Consider the following 20315-nt stretch of genomic DNA (forward strand, 5'->3'; position numbering starts at 1 on the left):
TGTTTCTCCCCCTCTCTGCTGTTGATTGCCTGCTGTGAAGATCATTACAAGCTGAAGGGAAATAAAGTACCCAACTGAAGGCCTAAGCTTGAGAAAGAAACTAACTGGTAAATAGACAGCTGAATCAAAGATCCTTATCTGTTTATAATATTTTCTTTGCCTCTCTACGACTCTTTTTTTCCTTCTGTTTTTTTTCTGTGTGTGTGTGTAAAGCGGGGGGGGGGGGGGGGGGGGGGTTTAAATGGCTGATGGCTTGGGAAGCGGGTAGTAGATAGCCAGTTGTATTTTCAGCGTATTTAATTATAATTAAAGGTTACATTTACTTAAATTTTACAAACCTGTTGATTGTAGTTCAGTGTTTTTCAAACTTCTATTTTCCCGGGACCCACTTTTGCCTGCTGGGCCATGCCATGTTCGCTTATTTTTAATGTGAAAGGGGAGACTGCTTGATCCTCATGATCTCACTCCAATCAGATTCACAGGACAAGGTCCTGGGGTGGGGGGGGGGGGGGGGGGGGAGATCGGGCTGGAACTCCTCCAAAGGTTGGAGGTGGCTAGGCATTGTGGGCAAGGAACAGTTTGGGCGAAATGAGCAGGGGCCTTTGTTTTGGTCTTGAGGCTGGGGTTGCCCCGCTAGCAAGTATGCTGGTGAGAGAGGCAGTTTGGAGGCAAGGGCGGGAGGGCTGCTTGTGGCGCAGGTGTGGCAGATAGTTTATTGGGGCGAAGGCAGGGCAGAGGAGAAAAGGCAGCCATTTTAGGTGGGGTCAGGCAATAAAGGAAAATGGGAGCAGAGATGGTTTTGTGGCTGGGGAGCGCCCCCCCCCCCCCCCCCCCCCCCCCCGTGAGGATGGTGATTTGGAAGGTGCGGTTCTCCGCTCCGCGGATCAAGTGCCTGCGTCGTCATGACCTATTCTGGCCCCCATAGGAGGTTGGGGCGGTGTGGTGCAATTTGTGCGGCGCCCAGGCGATTTCCCCCCCCCCCTCTTGGTGGTGGTGGTGGTGGGGGGGGGGGGGGGGGGGAGAGAATACCGCCCACTGTTTCTTCAGGAGAAAAACTTGCAAGTTAAAGGCCAGGTGAAGTTGATAAAGGGATGCATGTGTCAGACATTCCATTCGAGATTCGATTCCAAGTCAAGAGGGGTTGCTATTTTATTTTGGTAATAGGGTCACATTGGTCAGCGGGGTTTTGGAGGGGGTGCCAGTAGTGCTCGTAAATGTATATGCGCCTAATTGAGATGACAAAGTTTGTTAAGTGGATGGTGCAGAATCCCAGATCTGAACTAGCATTAATTAATAATCGGGGGCGATTCCAACTGTGTTAGACACTCGGTTGGACCAATTGAGCCCAAAGACATTGGTTAGGTCGAGAATGGCGAAAGAAGGGGACTTCTGGTTGCGGTGATGCGGAGCTAAGCCGCACGTTCGGTAGCTCCCGCTATTTTTGGTCTTTTGGGCTCTTTTAAGGGCCCGTAGCGGTACTGGTTGGACTTTTTCCCTGTGTGGGAACACTTCCTCTAAGATTCTCCGCCGGTGGATGGCCTGGACCAGGAGCGGAGCGGTCAAAAAAATCGGCTTTGGAGCAGAGAAAGGTGCGAGGCAGGAAAGGCAAGATGGCAGCGGGCGGGGAATCAGCAGCGTCGCAGCAGTGGGTGCGGGAGGAGCAGAGCTGCTTCAGCGCTCCTTCAGAGAGCTGAAGGCAGAGATCCTGGAACCGCTTAAGGCCTCCCTGGACAAGCTCATGGCGACCCAGACGGCTCAGGGTGTGGAGATCCAAGAGCTTCAGCAAAAGGCCTCGGAGAGCGAGGACGAACTCCTGGGCCTGGCAGTGAAGGTGGAGTCGCATGAGGCGCTTCACAAGAAGTGGTCAGCGAGGAGGGAGGAGATGGAGAACCGCGTCCGTCGGAAGAACCTGCGGATTCTAGGCCTCCCAGAGGGGCTGGAAGGTTCGGATTTGGGGGCCTATGTGACTATGATGCTGAACTCGCTAATGGGCGCGGGGTCGTTCCAGGGACCCTTGGAGCTGGAGGGTGCCCATCGGGTGCTGCTGAGGAAACCCAGGCCAAACGAGCCGCCTCGGGCGGTGCTGGTCCATTTTCACCGCTTCGTCGACCGTGAGTGTGTGCTGAGATGGGCGAAGAAGGAGAGGAGTAGTAAGTGGGAGAATGCGGAGATCATGATCCACCAGGACTGGAGTGCGGAGGTGGCAAAGAGAAGGGTTGGTATTAATCGGACGAAGGCAGTGCTCCACAAGAAGGGGGTGAAGTTTGGCCTGTTACAGCCGGCAGGCCTCTGGGTCACTTATAAAGACCGCCAGCTCTACTTTGACTCTCCAGAGGGGGCCTGGGCTTTCGCCCAGGCAGAGAAGCTGGACTTGAACTGGGGGCTGGGGAACGGTGTACACAGCCCAGAGGCTTTGTCCTCCTTGGTATCCTTTCGCTTTTATCGGTTCTATTTGATGATGATGCATTTTTGCTGTTCTTTTTTTGGGACTGTTATCTGTTTACTTGGGCGTTTTGTCATGTCTGGTTTTTGTTTCACTGGTTGAGAGTTTGGGAGTGGTTCGCGGTCCTGATGGGTCAGGTGCCCGTCTTTTCCCGCGTGTTGGGTCGGGGGGGGCGGGGCTTGGGCTTCTCTCCCACGCTGGAGGAGCAGTGGGCAGTCGGCACGGGGGGGGGGGGGGGGGGGGGGGGGGGGAGGCGAGGTGGTTGTGTTGCACTGGGGAGGGTCATTGGGGTTGCGGGATCAGCAGGAGTCGGTTGACTTACGGAAGTACAATGGAAGGGGTTACGCAGCTTGGGAGGGGAGGTGCGGAGGCTTGGGGGGGGGGGAGAATAAGGGGGGTACCGGGTTGCTGCTGGAATGGCCGAGAAGGAGCTGGAGCATGTCGAGGGGGTCAGGATGGGGGTCTGTCGCCATGGGGAACGGGCTCAGCGGGAGGCACGGGCACGTGGTGGACTGAGGAAGGGTAATAGCTAGTCGACAGGGGAGGGGGGCAGGTAGCCCCCTGATCCGGCTGATAACCTGGAATTTGAGGGGACTGAATGGGCCGGTCAAACGGGCCCGCGTGTTTGCGCACCTGAAGGGGCTGAAGGCGGATGTGGCCATGCTTCAAGAGACGCACCTGAAGGTGGCGGATCAGGTTAGATTGATGAAGGGATGGGTAGGCCAAGTGTTTCATTCGGGGCTGGATGCAAAAAATTGGGAAGTGGCGATCCTGGTGGGGATGAGGGTGTTTGAGGCGTCGAATGTGCTGGCAGACAGCGGCGGGAGGTATGTGATGGCAAGCTGCAGGGGGAGCGTGTGGTGCTGGTCAATGTATACGTCCCGAATTGGGATGATGCGGGTTTCATGTGGCGCATGTTGGGCCGGATTCCAGATTTGGAGACATGGGGGGCTGATAATGGGGGGGGGGGGGGGGGGGGGGGGGGGGGGGGGGGATTTCAACACGGTGCTAGATCCGCCACTGGATCAATCCAGATCCAGGACGGGTAGGAGGCCAGCGGCGGCTAAGGTGTTGAGGGGGTTTATGGACCAGATGGGAGGGGTGGATCCATGGAGGTTTGCGAGGCCGAGGGCCAGGGAATTTTCATACTTCTCCCATGTGCATAAGGCCTATTCCCGGATTGATTTTTTTCATTGTGAGTAGGGTGCTGATTTTGAGGGTGGAGGATGCTGAGTATTCGGCGATCGCCATTTCTGACCAGGCCCCGCACTGGGTGGACCTCGAGCTGGAGGAGGAGAGAGACCAGCGCCCGCTTTGGTGCTTGGTGGTGGGGCTGCTGGCGGACGAGGAGGTGGGCGGGCGGGTTCGAGGATGTATCAACAGGTACCTGGAGGCCAATGACAATGGGAGGTCCGAGTGGGGAAAGTCTGGGAGACGCTGAAGGCAGTGGTTAGGGTGGAGTTGATCTCCATTCGAGCCCACAGGGAGAGGAGAGAGCAGAGAGAGAGGGAGAGACTGGTGGGGGAGAAGGTGAGGGTGGACGGGAGATACGCGGAGGCTCCGGAGGAGGGATTGCTGAGGGAGCGGCGTAGTCTCCAGGCTGAGTCCGACTTGCTGACCACCAGAAAGGCGGAAGCTCAGTGGAGGAAGGCACAGGAGCGGTGTATGCATATGGGGAGAAGGCGAACAGGATGCTGGCGCACCAGCTCCGTAAGCGGGATGCGGCCAGGGAGATTGGTGGAATTAAGGATAGGGGAGGAAATGTGCGCCGGGGGGGGAGACATCAATGGGGTCTTAAGGGACTTGTATGAGGAACTGTATCGGTCCGAACCCCCCAGCGGAGGAGAGGGGGGGATAGGGCGCTTCTTGGACCGGTTGAGATTCCCGAGGGTGGAGGAGCGACAGGTGGAGGGACTGGGGGTGCCGGTTGAGTTGGAGGAGCTGGTCAAAGGGATAGGGAGCATGCAGTCGGGGAAGGCGCCGGGGCCGGATGGGTTCCCGGTCGAATTCTATAAGATGTATGCAGACCTGTTGGGCCCCCTGTTGGTTAGGACCTTCAACGATGCAAAGGAAGGGGGGGGCTCTGCCTCCGACGATGTCTCGGGTGCTGATTTCCTTGATCCTTAAGCGGGACAAGGATCCCCTGCAGTGTGGGTCATACAGGCCGATCTCACTCTTAAATGTAGACGCCAAGCTGTTGGCGAAGATTTTAGCCACGAGAATAGAGGACTGTGTGCCGCAAGTTATCCACGAGGATCAAACGGGGTTCGTGAAGGGGAGGCAGCTGAACACTAACACACGGAGGCTCTTGAATGTTATAATGATGCTGGCGGTAGAAGGGGAGGCGGAGATAGTGGTGGCGTTGGACGCGGAGAAGGCCTTTGATAGGGTTGAGTTGTGGGAGGTGCTGGAAAGGTTCGGGTTTGGGGAGGGGTTTGTCAGGTGGGTGAGGCTGTTATATGAGGCCCCGATGGCGAGCGTGGCCACGAATAGGAGGAGGTCGGGGTATTTTCGGTTATACCACGGAACGAGGCAGGGGTGTCCCTTGTCCCCCCTGCTTTTTGCGCTGGCCATTGCGATGAGGGAGTCGAGGAACTGGAGGGGGCTGGGGTGGGGAGGAGCACCGTGTGTCGCTCTATGCGGATTACCTATTGTTGTATGTGGTGGACCCAGTGGGGCGAATGCCGGAGATGATGAGGATTCTCCGGGAATTTGGTGATTTCTCGGGGTACAAGCTCAACTTGGGGAAGAGCAAGCTGTTCGTTGTGCACCCGGGGGACCAGGAGGGGGGGATTGATAGGCTCCCACTAAAAAGGGCGGAGAGGAGCTTCAGGTACTTGGGGGGGGGGGGGGGGGGTGGCCAGGAGCTGGGGGGCCTTGCATAAGCTTAACCTCACAAGGCTGGTGGAGCAAATTGAGGAGGAGTTTAAGTGGTGGGACATGTTGCCGCTGTCTCTGGTGGGTAGGGTGCAATCAGTCAAAATGACGGTGCTCCCGAGATTTCTGTTCCTGTTCCAGTGCCTTCCCATCCTTATCCCGAAGGCCTTTTTCAGGCGGGTTAACAGGAGCCTTACGGGGTTTGTGTGGGCGCACGGGACCCCGAGGTTGAGAAGGGTGTTCTTGGAGCAGGGCAGGGATGGGGGGGGGGGGGGGCTGGCGCTGCCCAACCTCTGTGGGTATTATTGGGCTGCCAACGCAGCGATGGTGCGTAAGTGGGTAATGGGCGGGGAAGGGGCAGCATGGAAGAGGATGGAGATGGCTACCTGTGTGAGCACGAGCCTGGAGGCGCTGGTAACGGCGCCGCTGCCGCTCCCTCCAACGAGGTATACCACGAGCCTGGTGGTGGTGGCTAAGCTCAAACTTTGGGGCCAATGGAGACGGCACAGGGGGGAGGTGGGGGCCTCGATGGGGTCCCCAATACGGGTTAACCACCGGTTTGTCCCGGGGACAATTGATGGCGGGTTCCTGAGTTGGTACAGGGCAGGTGTTAGGAGGTTGAGGGGCCTGTTTGTAGACGGGAAGTTTGCGAGCCTGGGTGAGCTGGAAGGGAAGTTCGGGCTCCCCCTGGGGAACACCTTTAGGTACATGCAGGTAAGGGCATTTGGCAGGTGGCGGAGTTCCCTCTGTTGCCACCGCGGGGGGTCCAGGACAGGGGTGCTCTCGGGGGTGTGGGTTGGAGAGGGGGGGATCTCGGCAACGTACCAAGTGATGCAGGAGGTAGACGAGGCCCCGGTGGAGGAGCTGAAGGGTAAATGGGAGGAGGAGCTAGGTGAGGAGATTGAGGAGGGGACGTGGGCGGACGCCCTCGGAAGGGTGAACTCTTGTGCAAGGCTTAGCCTCATACAGTTTAAGGTGCTGCATAGGGCTCACATGACCGGGACAAGGATGAGCCGGTTCTTTGGGAGCGAGGACAGGTGTATTAGGTGCTCAGGGAGCCCAGCCAACCATGCCCATATGTTCTGGGCATGCCCAGCGCTGGGGGAATTTTGGAAGGGCGTAGCAAGGATGGTATCGAGAGTGGTAGGATACAGGGTCAAACCGGGCTGGTGGCTCGCAATATTTGGGGTTGCAGAGGAGCCGGGAGTGCAGGAGGCGAAAGAGGCCGGTGTTCTGGCCTTTGCGTCCCTAGTAGCGGAGGATTCTTCTTCAGTGGAAGGATGCGAGGCCCCCAAGCGTGGAGACCTGGATCAACGTTATGGCGGGGTTTATTAAATTGGAGAGGGTGAAATTTGCCCTAAGGGGATGTGTGCAGGCGTTTTTTAGGAGGTGGCAACCATTCCTAGGTTTCCTGGCAGAACAGTAGAAAAAGGCCAGCAGCAGCAGCAACCCGGGGTGGAGGGGGGGCCGTCTCTTTGTTTTGGGCTGAAGGGACGTGTATATTTGTTCTTTGCTAATGACGGGCGTTAATTTATTTCGTCTTTGTATACATGGGAGGAGGGGGGGGGGGGGGGGGGGGGGTTGTTCTTTCTATTCTTAGTATTTTCTGATATTGATATTTTGTGAAAATTTGAATAAAAATTATTTTTTTATAAGAGAATGGTGAAAGAAGTGGGGGTGTTTATGGATCAGATTTGACGAGGGGGGGTGGGGTTGATCTTTGGAGCGTTAGGTATCTGGGCGGGAGGAAGTCTTCCTACTTCTCCCATGTGCATCCGATGTACTCTCATTTCGATTTTTTTTTTATGGGTGGAATACAGGGTGATCTTGGTTTCAGACTTTTATGGGTGTGAGATTCGGCATCAGACAGATGCAGTAACTCTCATGAAGGATGGATTCGGCATTGCTGATGGATAAAAAGTTTCATGGGAAGATGACATCAGTAATAAGGAGTATACAGAATTCATCAGAATTAGGAGATCTTGTTTTGGGAGGCATTGAAGGCGGTGGTACGGAGGAGGTGATCTTGTACAATGTTCATGGAGATAAGATGGAGAGGATGGAAGGGCAACGATTGGTGGGTGCAATTTTGGAGGTTGACCGGCGGAAATCAATGGCCCCGACCAAGGAGCTCTTAGCGGAGTGGAAGAAGCTACAAGGGGAATTTGATTTGTTTTTTAAAATAAATTTAGAGTACCTAATTAATTTGTCCAATTAAGGGGCAATTTAGCATAGCCAATCCACCTGCCCTGCACAATTTATTTGGGTTGTGGGGGTGAAACCCACGCAAACACTGGGAGAATGTGCAAACTCCACACGGACACTGACCCAGAGCCGGGATCGAACCTGGTACCTCAGCTCCGTGAGGCTGCAGTGCTACCCACTGAGCCACCGTGCTGCCCGGAATTTGATTTATTGATGACAGAGAAGGCGGTGAGTGAGGGGAGTCCTGTGTGGTATAGGAAGATGTCCAGCACGAGAGATAGGACAAGTGAGGGATGAGGGGATAAGGGGCTGGTTTAGCTCACTCGGCTAAATCGCTGGCTTTTAAAGCAGGCCAGCAGCACGGTTCGATTCCCGTACCAGCCTCCCCGAACAGGCGCTGGAATGTGGCAACTAGGGGCTTTTCACAGTAACTTCATTGAAGCCTACTCAATAAGCGATTTTCATTTTCATTTTTCATTTCAAGTTGGTAACAACGCCAGAGAGAATTAATAAAGCATTTGAGACTTTAAAAAAGAAAAATTTAGAGTACCCAATTCATTGTTTCCAATTAAGGGGCAATTTAGCGTGCCCAATCCACCTAACCTGCACAGCTTTGGGTTGTGGGGGTGAAACCCACACAAACACGGGGAGAATGTGCAAACTCCACACGGACAGTAACCCAGAGCCGGGATCGAACCTGGGACCTCGGTGCTGTGAGGCAGCAATGCTAGCCACTGTGCTGCCTCTCATTTGAGATTTTGTTTTGGGGGCTGTGTAGGTCAGAGCCTCGGTGGTGGGGCGAGGGGGGATGCAGAGATGGGGCAGTTTCTGGACAGGCTGGTGGTCCCAGAGATCAGTGGGAGAAGGTGCAGGGATTGGAGGCTCCGTTGGGTCTAATGGAGGTTATGATGGCAATTGGGGCGATGCAGTCAGTGAAGGAGCCGGAACCATATGGTTCCCTGGTAGACTTTGTGGCGGAATTGGCTCCACATCTGGAGATATTTTCCAATCTTTAGTGCGGTGGGGGAAGCTGCTAGCCACGCTGGCTGAGGCATCGATTTTGTTAATCCCCAGGAAGGATATGTGTGGAGTGTGGGTCATATAGGCCCATCTTTCTATTAAACACAGATGCTAAGGTGCTGGCCAAGGTATTGGTGAGGCGATTGGAGGGGTGTGCTGGAGGTGGATCAGACTGGTTTTGTGAAGGGAAGGCAACTGTGGAATAATATTAGATATTTATTGCATGTGGTTCTGATGCTGTTTAAGGGCAGAGTACCGGAGGTTATTGTGTCTATGGATGTGGAGAAGGCATTCGACAGGGTAGAGTGGAGGTACTTGTTTGAGGTTCTGGGAGGTTTGGGTTTGGGTCCACATTTATCTCATGGGTGCAGATGTTCTATGCGGCCCCCATGAATAGCTTTAGGTCAAATTGGATTAATTTGGGAGACTTCTGGTTCCACAAGGGTACAAGGCAGAGGTGTCCGTTGTTCCCACTTCTGTTTGCGCTGGCTATCGAACCCTTGGTTATTGTGCCCCGGGCATCAGGGTAGTGGTCAGTATATTTACACTCTGTTGGAATGTATCGATAGAGCATATTGGAGATGTTTGACTCTTTTTCGGGCTACAAATTGAATATGGCCAAAAGTTCCCGGTGAATGCCCTGTGGAGAGGAGCAGATTTGAGGGCCCCACCATTTAAGTTGGCCAGGAGTAGGTTCAGGTGTTTGGATATTCAAGTGGCCCATGACTGGGCCACGATGTGCATAAAAGGAATCGGGCCGGCTCGGTGGAGAGAGGGAAAAGGAATCTGAAGAGGTGGGATGCTCTCGCTATCGTTAGCAGGTTGGGCGCAGATGGTCAAGATGAAATTCCTGCCAAGATTTCGGTTTGTGTTTCAGTCCGGTTATTACTGCCAAGGGCATTTTTCTATAAGGTGGACAGGCTAATCTCTGCTTTTGTCTGGGCTGGCAACACACCGAGGATTCGATGGGTGCTTTTACAGAGGAAGCGGCAGGTGAGGGGCTAGTGCTCCCGAATTTGTTGTATTACCGAAGGGTGGGGAATGTGGGGAAGATCTGGCAGTGGTGGGGGAAGGAGGGATCATGTGGGGGTAGGTTTGAGGGCTCTGTCTGCGGCCCCCCTTCCTTTTATCCCGGGGAGATGTACACTGAGTCCAGTGGTGGCTTCGCCCTTAAAAGTCTGAAACCAGCTACGGTGGTATTTTGGTGTGGGGGGTATGTCAGTGCTGGTTCCTATTTGTGGGAGTCACCAGTTCACTCCAGTAGGGACAGATGAGACATATAGGCGTGGCGGCATAGGGAAGAGGTGGAACAGGTTAGGGACTTCTTCATGGAGGGAACGTTTGCAAATTTGGGTGAGATGCAGGAACAAGTTGCCAGGAAGGAGGGGGGGAGCGGAATATATATATGTGTATATATATAGTTCGGATGGTGGGGTGTGAAGCGAGATTATGCACCAAGTGAATGCAACGTCATCCTGTGCTGGGTTGAGCTCGGTACAGTTCAAAGTGGTGCATAGGGCTCACATGACGTGGGTGTGGATGCGTGGATTCTTTTCAGAAGTCGAGGATAACTGAGAGATGTGGTGAGAGGCAAGCAAATCCTGTCGATATATTTTGGTCATGTCCAAGGTTGGTGGGGTTTTGGGGCCCAATATTAGAAGTGTTATCGAAAATTGAGGGGGTGGAGATGTTGCCAGGTTCGGAGATTCAGATGAGCTTTGGATTTGGATGGAAGCAGAGTCTGAGGAGAGCAAGTCTAGTGGCGTTGGTGTCAGCTCCTTTACTGGAGGTACCAAAGAAACACTCGTCTAACCTGGTAGTAGTCGCCACGTTAAAAATATTGGAGGCAACTCCGCCATCATTTCAACTTGAGGGCTGCCTCTCGGCTGACCCCTATATGTGGGAATCAGTTATTTAAACCTGCTAGGTCGGGTGTGAAATTTAGGGAATGGAAAGATAAAGTTTTAGAGAAAGTGGGAGACTTATTTTAAGAAGGTCAGTTCACTAGCTGAGAGGAGCTGAAAGAGAAATATGGGCTCACTGATGCTGATGGGTTCAGTTAGCTCCAGGTGTGAAGCTGGGTCAAAAAGTACTTCTCAGCCTTTCTGATGCAGCAGCCTTCTACCTTGCTCGAGAGGATCTTATCCTGCTCTGGTTTGGGGGTGGCCAGCACGTCGGGTATATACCGGCGGAGGGAGGATGGGGGAGAAGATCTGCTCTGTTGAGGGTGTGAAGGCAAAGTGGATGGAGGAGCTGGGTCCGTTCTTGGAGGAAGAGGTTGGGAGTGAGGCACTGAGGAGGATGAACTCTCCCTTGTCCTGTGCAAGCCTGCATCGCATCCAATTAAAAGTTGTATTCCGAGCACACCTTACAAAGGCTGGAATGAGTTGATTTTTTGAAGGGGTGGAGAATAGCTGTGATCGGTGTCTCGGAGGCTTGGCACATCATGTGCACATGTTCTGGTCGTGCTCAAAGCTGGCGGACGTCTGGAGGACCTTTTCTGCCGCAGAAAGCTGTGGAGGCCAAATCACTGAGCGTCTTTAAGACCAAGATAGATAAGTTCTGTATTAATAAGGGGATCAGGGGTTATGGAGAGAAGGCTAGCGAATGGGGATGAGAAACATATCATCCATGATCGAATTAGCGCAGATCCAGTGGGCCAAATGGTCTAATTCTGGTCCTCTTTTTTAAAAAATAAATAATTTGTATTCAAATTTTCACAAAATATCATCAACAAAAAATATCAGAAAAAGAAAGAACAACCCCCCCCCCCCCCGCCATGTATACAAACAAGAAAAATAAATTAACGCCTGTCATTAACAAAGAACAAATATACACGTCTCTTCAGCCCAAAACAAAGAAAACATTCCCCCCCCCCCCCCCCCCCCCCCCGGGTTGCTGCTGCTGCCGGCCTTTTTCTACCGTTCTGCCAGGAAATCTAGGAATGGTTGCCACCTCTTGAAGAACCCCTGCACTGACCCCCTGAGGACAAATTTCACCCTCTCCAATTTAATAAACCCCGCCATATCGTTGATCTGGGCCTCCTTGCATCCTTCCACTGAAGAAGAATCCTCCGCCTGGCTACTAGGGACGCAAAGGCCAGAATGCCGGCCTTTTTCGCCTCCTGCACTCCTGGCTTCTCTGCAACTCCAAATATTGCGAGCCCCCAGCCCGGTTTGACCTTGGATCCTACCACCCTCTACACCGTCCTTGCTTACGCCCTTCCAAAATTCCCCCAGCGCAGGGCATGCCTAGAACATATGTGCATGGTTTGCTGGGCTCCCTGAGCACCTAATACACCTGTCCTCGCTCCCAGAAAACCGGCTCATCCTTGTCCCGGTCATGTGAGCCCTATGCAGCACCTTAAACTGTATAAACTGCAGCACCTTAAACTGTTGCCAAGATCCTCCCCTCTCCAACCCACACCCCCGAGAGCACCCTGTCCTGGACCCCACGCGGCGGCAACAGAGGGAACTCCGCCACCTGCCGCCTGACAAACGCCCTTACCTGCATGTACCTAAAGGTGTTCCCTGGGGGGAGCCCGAACTTCCCTTCCAGCTCACCCAGGCTCGCAAACTTCCCGTCTACGAACAGGTCCCTCAACCTCCTAACACCTGCCCTGTGCCAGCTCAGGAACCCGCCATCAATCATCCCCGGGACAAACCGGTGGTTCCCCTGTACCGGGGATTCCATCGAGACCCCCACATCCCCCCTGTGCCGTCTCCATTGCCCCCAAATTTTGAGGGTAGCCGCCACCACCGGGCTCGTGGTATACCTCGTTGGTGGGAGTGGCAACGGCGCCGTTACCAGCGCCTCCAGGCTCGTGCCCACACAGGACGCCATCTCCATCCTCTTCCATGCTGCCCCTTCCCCGTCCATCACCCACTTACGCACCATCGCTGCGTTGGCAGCCCAATAATACCCAGAGGTTGGGCAGCGCCAGCCCCCCCCTAACCCTGCCCCGCTCCAGAAACACCCTTCTCACCCTCGGGGTCCCGTGCGCCCACACAAATCCCGTAATGCTCCTATTAACCCGCCTGAAAAAGGCCTTCAGGATAAGGGTGGGGAGGCACTGGAACAGGAACAGAAACCTCGGGAGTACCGTCATCTTGACGGATTGCACCCTACCCGCCAGAGACAGCGGCAGCATGTCCCACCTCTTAAACTCCTCCTCCATTTGCTCCATCAGCCTTGTGAGGTTACCCGCCCTAAAAACAACAAAGAACCAACATTAAACTGAGAACCCCCCCTCAAAATATAACACAATATAACACAATTGCATGCAGAGCCCAGCCCTCAGTTAGAGTCCAACTTCTTGGCCTGCACAAAGGCCTACGCATCCTCCGGGGACTCAAAGTAAAAGTGCCGGTCCTTGTAGGTGACCCACAAATGTGCCGGCTGTAGCATGCCGAACTTCACTCCCTTCCTGTGCAGCACCGCCTTCGTTCGATTGTACCCGGCTCTCTTCTTTGCCATTTCTGCACTCCAGTCCTGGTAGATCCGTACCACCGCATTCTCCCACTTGCTGCTCCGCTCCTTCTTGGCCCACCTGAGACACACTCCCGGTCAGCGAACCAGTGGAACCACACCAGCACCGCCCGCGGCGGCTCATTCGGCTTGGGTCTTCTTGCCAATATTCGATGGGCCCCCTCCAGCTCCAGGGGCCCCTGAAAGGACCCAGCTCATATTAGCGAATTTAACACGATGGCCACATAGGCCCCCACGTCCGACCCCTCCAGCCCTTCCGGAAGGCCCAGGATCCGCAGATTTTTCTGCCTCGACCGGTTCTCCATCTCCTCGAACCGCTCCTGCCATTTTTTATGGAGCCCCTCGTGCATCCCCACCTTCACCGAGAGGCCTAAGGTCTCGTCCTCTCTTTCGGAGGCCTTTTGCCGGATCTCTCGAATCGCCACCCCCTGGGCCGTCTGGGTCTCCATCAGCTTATCAATTGAAGCCTTCAACGGCTCTAGCAGCTCCGCTTTAAGCTCCCTGAAGCAGCGCTGGAGAGTCTCCTGCTGCTCCTGCGCCCACTGCCTCCTGGTCTCCGCCTGCCGCCATCTTGTGCTTCTTCCCTCGCTTCTGCTTTGGCGCTGCAACCACTTTCTTACTCGCCCCACTCCTGGTCCAGGCCATATACTGCCGGGGAAATGTTGCTGACTCCTTCCCACGTCGGGAACCGTCGAAAAAGTACCGCTGGGGGCCCTAAAAAGAGCCCAAAAGTCCGTTCCTGGCGGGAACTCCCGAACGTGCGACTTAGCTCCGCATAGCTGCAATCGGACGTCCATTCTGGTCCTCTTTCAGCAATCACCTATACTCTCTCTGCCTACACTTGTGGTATAACCATCTCCCTAAACATGCTATCCATGTTCACAGCCTCACGGCTGTGCCATAGTGACTCCAGCCATTGCTCGGGTCCTGAAACTCTCAGCTCAAGTTTCTGATGTGACATTTTAAACTTTGCCCGTGCTCTAATCCCATTGGCTTCTCTTTATGCCTTACTCAGCTTGTTCTTCTTCCTCTCGCACTTCAATTAGATAATTATTTTCTTAATTTTTTTAAATTAATGCCTCTGCTTGCCACTTAATATATTAATTTAAACCTTCGTAATATCATATAATGAGTTATTTACCACAGAATTCCCAGCCTCTGACTTGCTCTTGTGGCCTCAGTATTTATATGGTTGGTCAAGTAAGGTTTCTGAACAATGGTGAGATATTGTTGGTGGGAGATTCAGCCATGGTAATATCATTGAACGTCAAGTGGAAATGGTTTGATTGTCTCTTGTTGGTGATGGTCAAAGCCTGCCGCTTGTGTTGCTTGTTACTTGTCACTCATTAGCTCAAGTCTGAATGCAGTCCAGGCCTCACTGCATGTGGTCACAAACTGTATTATCTGAGGAGCTGTGACTTCTGCTGATGCTGTTGCTGATGATCCACAGTCTTTCATGGATGCTAAATTTTTGAGCAGCTAGATCTAATCTGAATCTACCCCAATTAGCACGGTGGTGGTGCCACACAAGATGGAGCATGTCTTCAGTGTGAAGACAGGACTTTGTCTCGACAAGGACTGTTCAGTGGTCACTCTTACTGTCTTTCATGAATCGGTGAGCTGTACTTGCACGCCATTTTTGGTGATGGATATTGGAGTCTCTTTCCCACAAGATATTCTGCACGCTTCCTCACTTTCAATGCCCTTCCAGGTGGATGTTCAACGTGGAGGAATACTGATTCACCAGTTGAGGGTGTTAGATGGTAATCCAGAGGTTTTCTTGCCCATGTTTGATCGGATCCTAGGAGACTTGATGAGCTCCAGAGTCCATATTGAGTATACCCAGGGCCTTTGATCCCTTTGAATTGGTTACACCACTGAGCTGCCACTCTGGTGATGCTGATGGGGTTTTGGACATGGGTTTGGGCTGTTGCTTGACTAATTTTTCATTGACCTTCCATAGCTGTGGGTCCAGATTCACAAAGACCAGACCGGTGAGGAAATGCAGATTTCCTTCAGATCGTTGAACCAAAATGGGTTCTGGGCATTCCAGCAGTTTCCTGGTCAGCATTACTGAGACTCTCCTCTTATTCAAATGTCTTTCATAAACTGAATTTAAATTCTCCCAGCTATTGTGGGATTTTGGGTTTGGAGTTTGTTCATTGTCACGTGATCCGAGGTACAGTGAAAAGTATTTTTCTGCGAGCAGCTCAACAGATCATTAAGTACATTAAAAGAAAAGGAAATAAAAGAAAACACATAATAGGGTAACACAAAGCACACAATGTAACTACATAAACACCAGCATCGGGTGAAGCACACAGGGGTGTGTGTCATGTGAGAGTACCTTTAAGAAATGGGTGTTTATCAGTGATGTCAGAGTGTGGGTGGAGCTGGGCTGTGTCAGCTTTTTACTTTTGTTTTAGGCTGTTTGCTGCAAGGTGTGTTTTAGTTTCGTTTTCAGTGTTGGAGCTGAAGCCAGACAAAGCAGGTGTACTGCTGTTCTCTGCCATGAAAAGACTATCTCTTGATCATTTGGTGAATTCAGAATTATTAATATTCTCAGTAGTGAATGTAAACCTAACGTGCTTCTGTTAAAAGGTGTTTCTTCTGTCTTGATGTTGTTTGGGAAGTTATTAAGGATTACTTAGTGTTGTATTCTTTGGGGGTTGTATTTGAATTGATGGTTGCTATGTTCACTTTATGTTTTAAAAAGGTTAACTTGAGTTCATAGAATAAACATTGTTTTGCTTTTAAAAATACTTTGCGATTTCTGCTGTACCACACCTGAAGAGTGGGCCTCTGCTCCCCACACCACAATCTATTACATGTTGTGGGTCAGGTGAACTCCATGATACACTTTGGGGTTCTCTAAACCCTGGCCCATAACAGGAGTGTTAATGAGGTCAGTTTGTAAGAGGGTCGTTTTGGAGTCTGGTGACAGTGGGGAAGAAGCTGTTTTTGAGTCTGTTTGTGCATGTTCTCAGACTTTTGTATCTCCTGCCCGATGGAAAAAGTTGCAAGAGTGAGTAAGCCGGGTGGGAGGGGTCTTTGATTATGCTGCCCGCTTTCCTCAGGCAGCGGGAGGTGTAGATGGAGTGAATGGATGGGAGGCAGGTTCGTGTGATGGACTGGGCGGTGTTCATGACTCTCTGAAGATTCTTGCGGTCTTGGGCCGAGCAGTTGCCATACCAGGCTGTGATGCAGCCAGATAGGATGCTTTCTATGGTGCATCTGTAAAAGTTGGTAAGAGTTAATGTGGACACGCCAAATTTCCTTAGTTTCCTGAGGAAGTATAGGCGCTGTTGTGCTTTCTTGGTGGTAGCGTTGACGTGAGTGGACCAGGAAAGATTTTTGGAGATGTGTACCCATAGGAATTTGAAACTGCTAACCATCTCCACCTTGGCCCCGTTGATGCTGGAAGGGGTGTGTACAGTACTTTGCTTTCTGAAGTCAATCACCAGCTCTTTAGTTTTACTGGCATTGAGGGAGAGATTGTTGTCGCTGCGCCACTCCACTAGGTTCTCAATCTGTCTCCAGTATTCTAACTCGTCGTTATTAGAGATCCGGCCCACTATGGTCATATTGTCAGCAAACTTGTAGATGGGGTTGGAACCAAATTTTGCCACGCAGTCGTGTGTGTACAGGGAGTATAGTAGGGGGCTAAGTACGCAGTCTTGGTCTCTGGACCTCTGGGTTATTAGTCCTGTAATATCACCATTCTGCTATACTTACTCCAAATCACATTTTTGGATCAATCTTCATTTGTCCCTCAAAAAAAAACATCTGCAGGGTTAACAAGGTCTTCATCGGACAGGGAGTTGGGAGGAGAGAAAGCTGAAGGGATAGCTGCAGTGACACTTCTCAAATTTTAACCTTTGCAGTTAGGATTTTCACCAAAGTGGGTGGATACAGTTGGGTAAAATGCTGCACGGATGAAACACTATTCCAATTTCTTGATGCCATTCTGCAAACGACTTAATGATAGCTTTTGAAAACAAATACTTAGAAGCTTTGTTCTAATTAGTCTCTACGGATCCAATTGATGGAAAATGTGCATTTAATCCTGTGCTCTTCACTGAATTAGTTGAACATAAGCATCTTCCGATGGTTAGGTGACAATCGAGCCTTTGGGGTAGCTCTCCACTTGCAGATCATTATTTACAAAAACACTTCATAGTTCCATACTGAAACCATACTGAACATTGTTTAAAAATATGATTCAATTACAGGGATTAAAACATCGCTTTAGCACTGAACAGTAACGTGATTATTTAACAATTCAAAATTGCATAATTCTGAAACTGCAGCAAATCGAAGTCACAGATCTTGTCCGGGGTTAAATTCCATTTTGTGCATTTTTCTTCAATCACTACACAAGTCTAATTAATAGCACAGTTTTATTTTGCTGAATTCTAACCAACCAAGGTTTTGCTCAATTTTCTCTTAATTTGAACTTTAATGACGAGGTTGAACTTATTTCGATTTAATTTAGTCACAAGATGATAGTCACAAGATAAGGGCAGCACGGTAGCATTGTGGATAGCACAGTTGCTTCACAGCTCAAGGGTCCCAGGTTCGATTCCGGCTTGGGTCACTGTCTGTGCGGAGTCTGCACATCCTCCCCGTGTGCGTGTGGGTTTCCTCCGGGTGCTCTGGTTTCCTCCCACAGTCCAAAGATGCGCAGGTTAGGTGGATTGGCCATGATAAATTGCCCTTAGTGTCCAAAATTGCCCATAGTGTTGGGTGGGGTTACTGAGTTGTGGGGATAGGGTGGAGGTGTTGGGCTTGGGTAGGGTGCTCTTTCCAACAGCTGGTGCAGACTTGATGGGCCAAATGGCCTCCTTCTGCACTGTAAATTCTATGAACAGCTCAGCTGCAAAAATCAGTAGCCACAGTTGTTTATTCAAGAAATTCTTGTGTTGCTGAATGACTGAGGTTGAGTGGTGCATGGTGTTTGTGATGTTACTTATTATTCTGTGCAGGAAACAGGAGAGGAAACAGAAGAAGAGCAATGTTTGAAACTGCAATGGTCACAACACTACCCTTAACTTTAGGATTGACTTCTGTTCTCCGAGTGGCAAGTCAGCTGTGTAACACTGGCCTGTGTTGGAGCACATCATTATGGGAATACATTAATGTCGTACCCTTGCTACCTGAAAGTCACCTATTCCAAAAGGCAAATCAGCATTTGCATGGTGCTGAGCCATATTGGCACTGAATAACAATGTGGGTAGTGGTTGGAACCAATATACGTGCCTTCAGTACTGGCCAAAACTATGAGAAATTGAGATACCAGTGCCATCTCTAGCATGACTGGTATATGTTTACATGAGTAGTTCCCAAGTATTCTAAAATGAGCAATAATTTGTCACCATACATGTATACTTGCAGATTCCCACGTGTTTTATTACATATAAAATGTGAGACCTGGGTACATCCAAAAATTCACACAGTGAAGGGCTGGACAGGATTTGGGAGGAAATGTAACTTTGTGAAGTGACTGACAACATGCAGCGTATGAAAATTGTCTGTTCTCTGGGCCTGATGAAAAATGATTGGAGCTTAAACGTTGTTCTCAATTTGCATAATATGCTGATTATCTTGATTACTTTTTTTTTAGCATCCATCCTCATTACATTTCACTATAAAACCTTTCCTCCTTTACTGAGCGTTAATTGAACCTGAATTAATTTGGTGTACAATTGTTCTTTTTCATAATGGTATGTACAGCACTGTTTATTTTGCTTGTTTGTTTAATTTTCCGGTTTTAATCTTTAGATATAACTACAGTTACGTCTATTTGAGTGATTGTTTACTTGTCAATTGAAAGTTCTAAAGTTATTTCTATTCGATCACAAAGACTGCCCACATCCGCTTCTGCAGCATCATCCACTCCTCCCCACGCCTCACCTCCAGACTTGAATATTCTAATCCCCATCAACCCCCAATCCCAGATCGTCTCATCCTTCACCAAAATAAATTCTGCCCATAGCCTAAACTGCACTCAGTCCCATTCCTATTCAGACTTGTGTTCACTCGCATTATGTTGGCACCTAGCTCCCAAAAACCTCCAATTTAAAATTCTTTCACTCATGTCCACATCCCTCGCTTTAACCTCCTTCAAACGTATGCCTTCGAAGAACTTTGTATCCCTCCAACTGTGGTCTGTTGTACATTTCCAATTATAGTTGCACCATCATTGGTGGCCTTGCCTTCAATTGCCTAGGCCCCAATCTCTGGCATTCTCTCCCAACACCTCTCCACACGTCTACCTTGTTTCTCTCCTTCACCATGGCTCTTAAAACCCTCTTCTTTGACCAACCTTTTCTCATCTACGCTAATATCTCCATATGTAGCACAGGGTCATATCTTGTTTTATTATGCCAGTAGAAAGTGCCTCGGGATATTTTATGTTAAAGGCATTATACAATTACAAGTTGTTATTTTTGGGACTGATTGGGGTTGTATCAGTTTATTTGTATTTCAAAGTTCTTGATCAGCTTTTACTAGTTTTAGGATTCCCATTTAAGAACCCGCCCTTGCTCACCCTCAGCCACGCACTCTCCTCACTGACTTATTCCCTAAACCTGGTAACAAGCAAAAGTTCCTATTCTAATCAATGCCTAATACAATGCATAAGCTAGACTGCAACCTGTAATAAAGCCTGCGTAAAATATTGTTCTGTCATTTCTTTATAGGAATCCTATTGATGACTGCAGTCTTGTCTCCAATGAAGCAGGACTGGGTGATTTATTATTTGCATCCGAGGGAAGTTGGTTTACACTGTAAGAACATTGGAATTAGGAGCAGGAGTGGGCCATTTTGCTCCTCAAGTGTGCTTCACCATCCAAAAAAATGATGATGGATCTGACTGTGGCTTTAACTGCTTGTTCCTGCCCATATCCCATAACCTTTGACTCCCTTGCAGAGCAACAATCTGTTGAACTCAACTTTGAATATATTTGATGACCCAACGTTCACTGCTCACTGGGGAAGAGGATTCCAAACACTGATGAGCCTTCGAGGGGAGAAATTCCTCCTCACCTCCATCTTAAATGGCCGACCACTTGTTTTGAAACTGCACCCACCCCTCCCCCCCCCCCCCCCCCCCCCCCCCCACAGTTCTCAATTTCCCCACATCAGGGGAAGCATCCCCTCAGCATCTAACCTGCCAAGGCTCCTCAGAATCTTTGATGCTTCAACAAGCCCGCCACTCACTCTTCTAAACTCCAATGTCTCCTAAGGCAGTCCCCTCATCCCAGAAATCAGCCAAGTGAAC

The sequence above is a fragment of the Scyliorhinus canicula genome, chromosome 7 (genome assembly GCF_902713615.1).
Source record: "Scyliorhinus canicula chromosome 7, sScyCan1.1, whole genome shotgun sequence".
Lineage (NCBI taxonomy): Eukaryota > Metazoa > Chordata > Chondrichthyes > Carcharhiniformes > Scyliorhinidae > Scyliorhinus > Scyliorhinus canicula.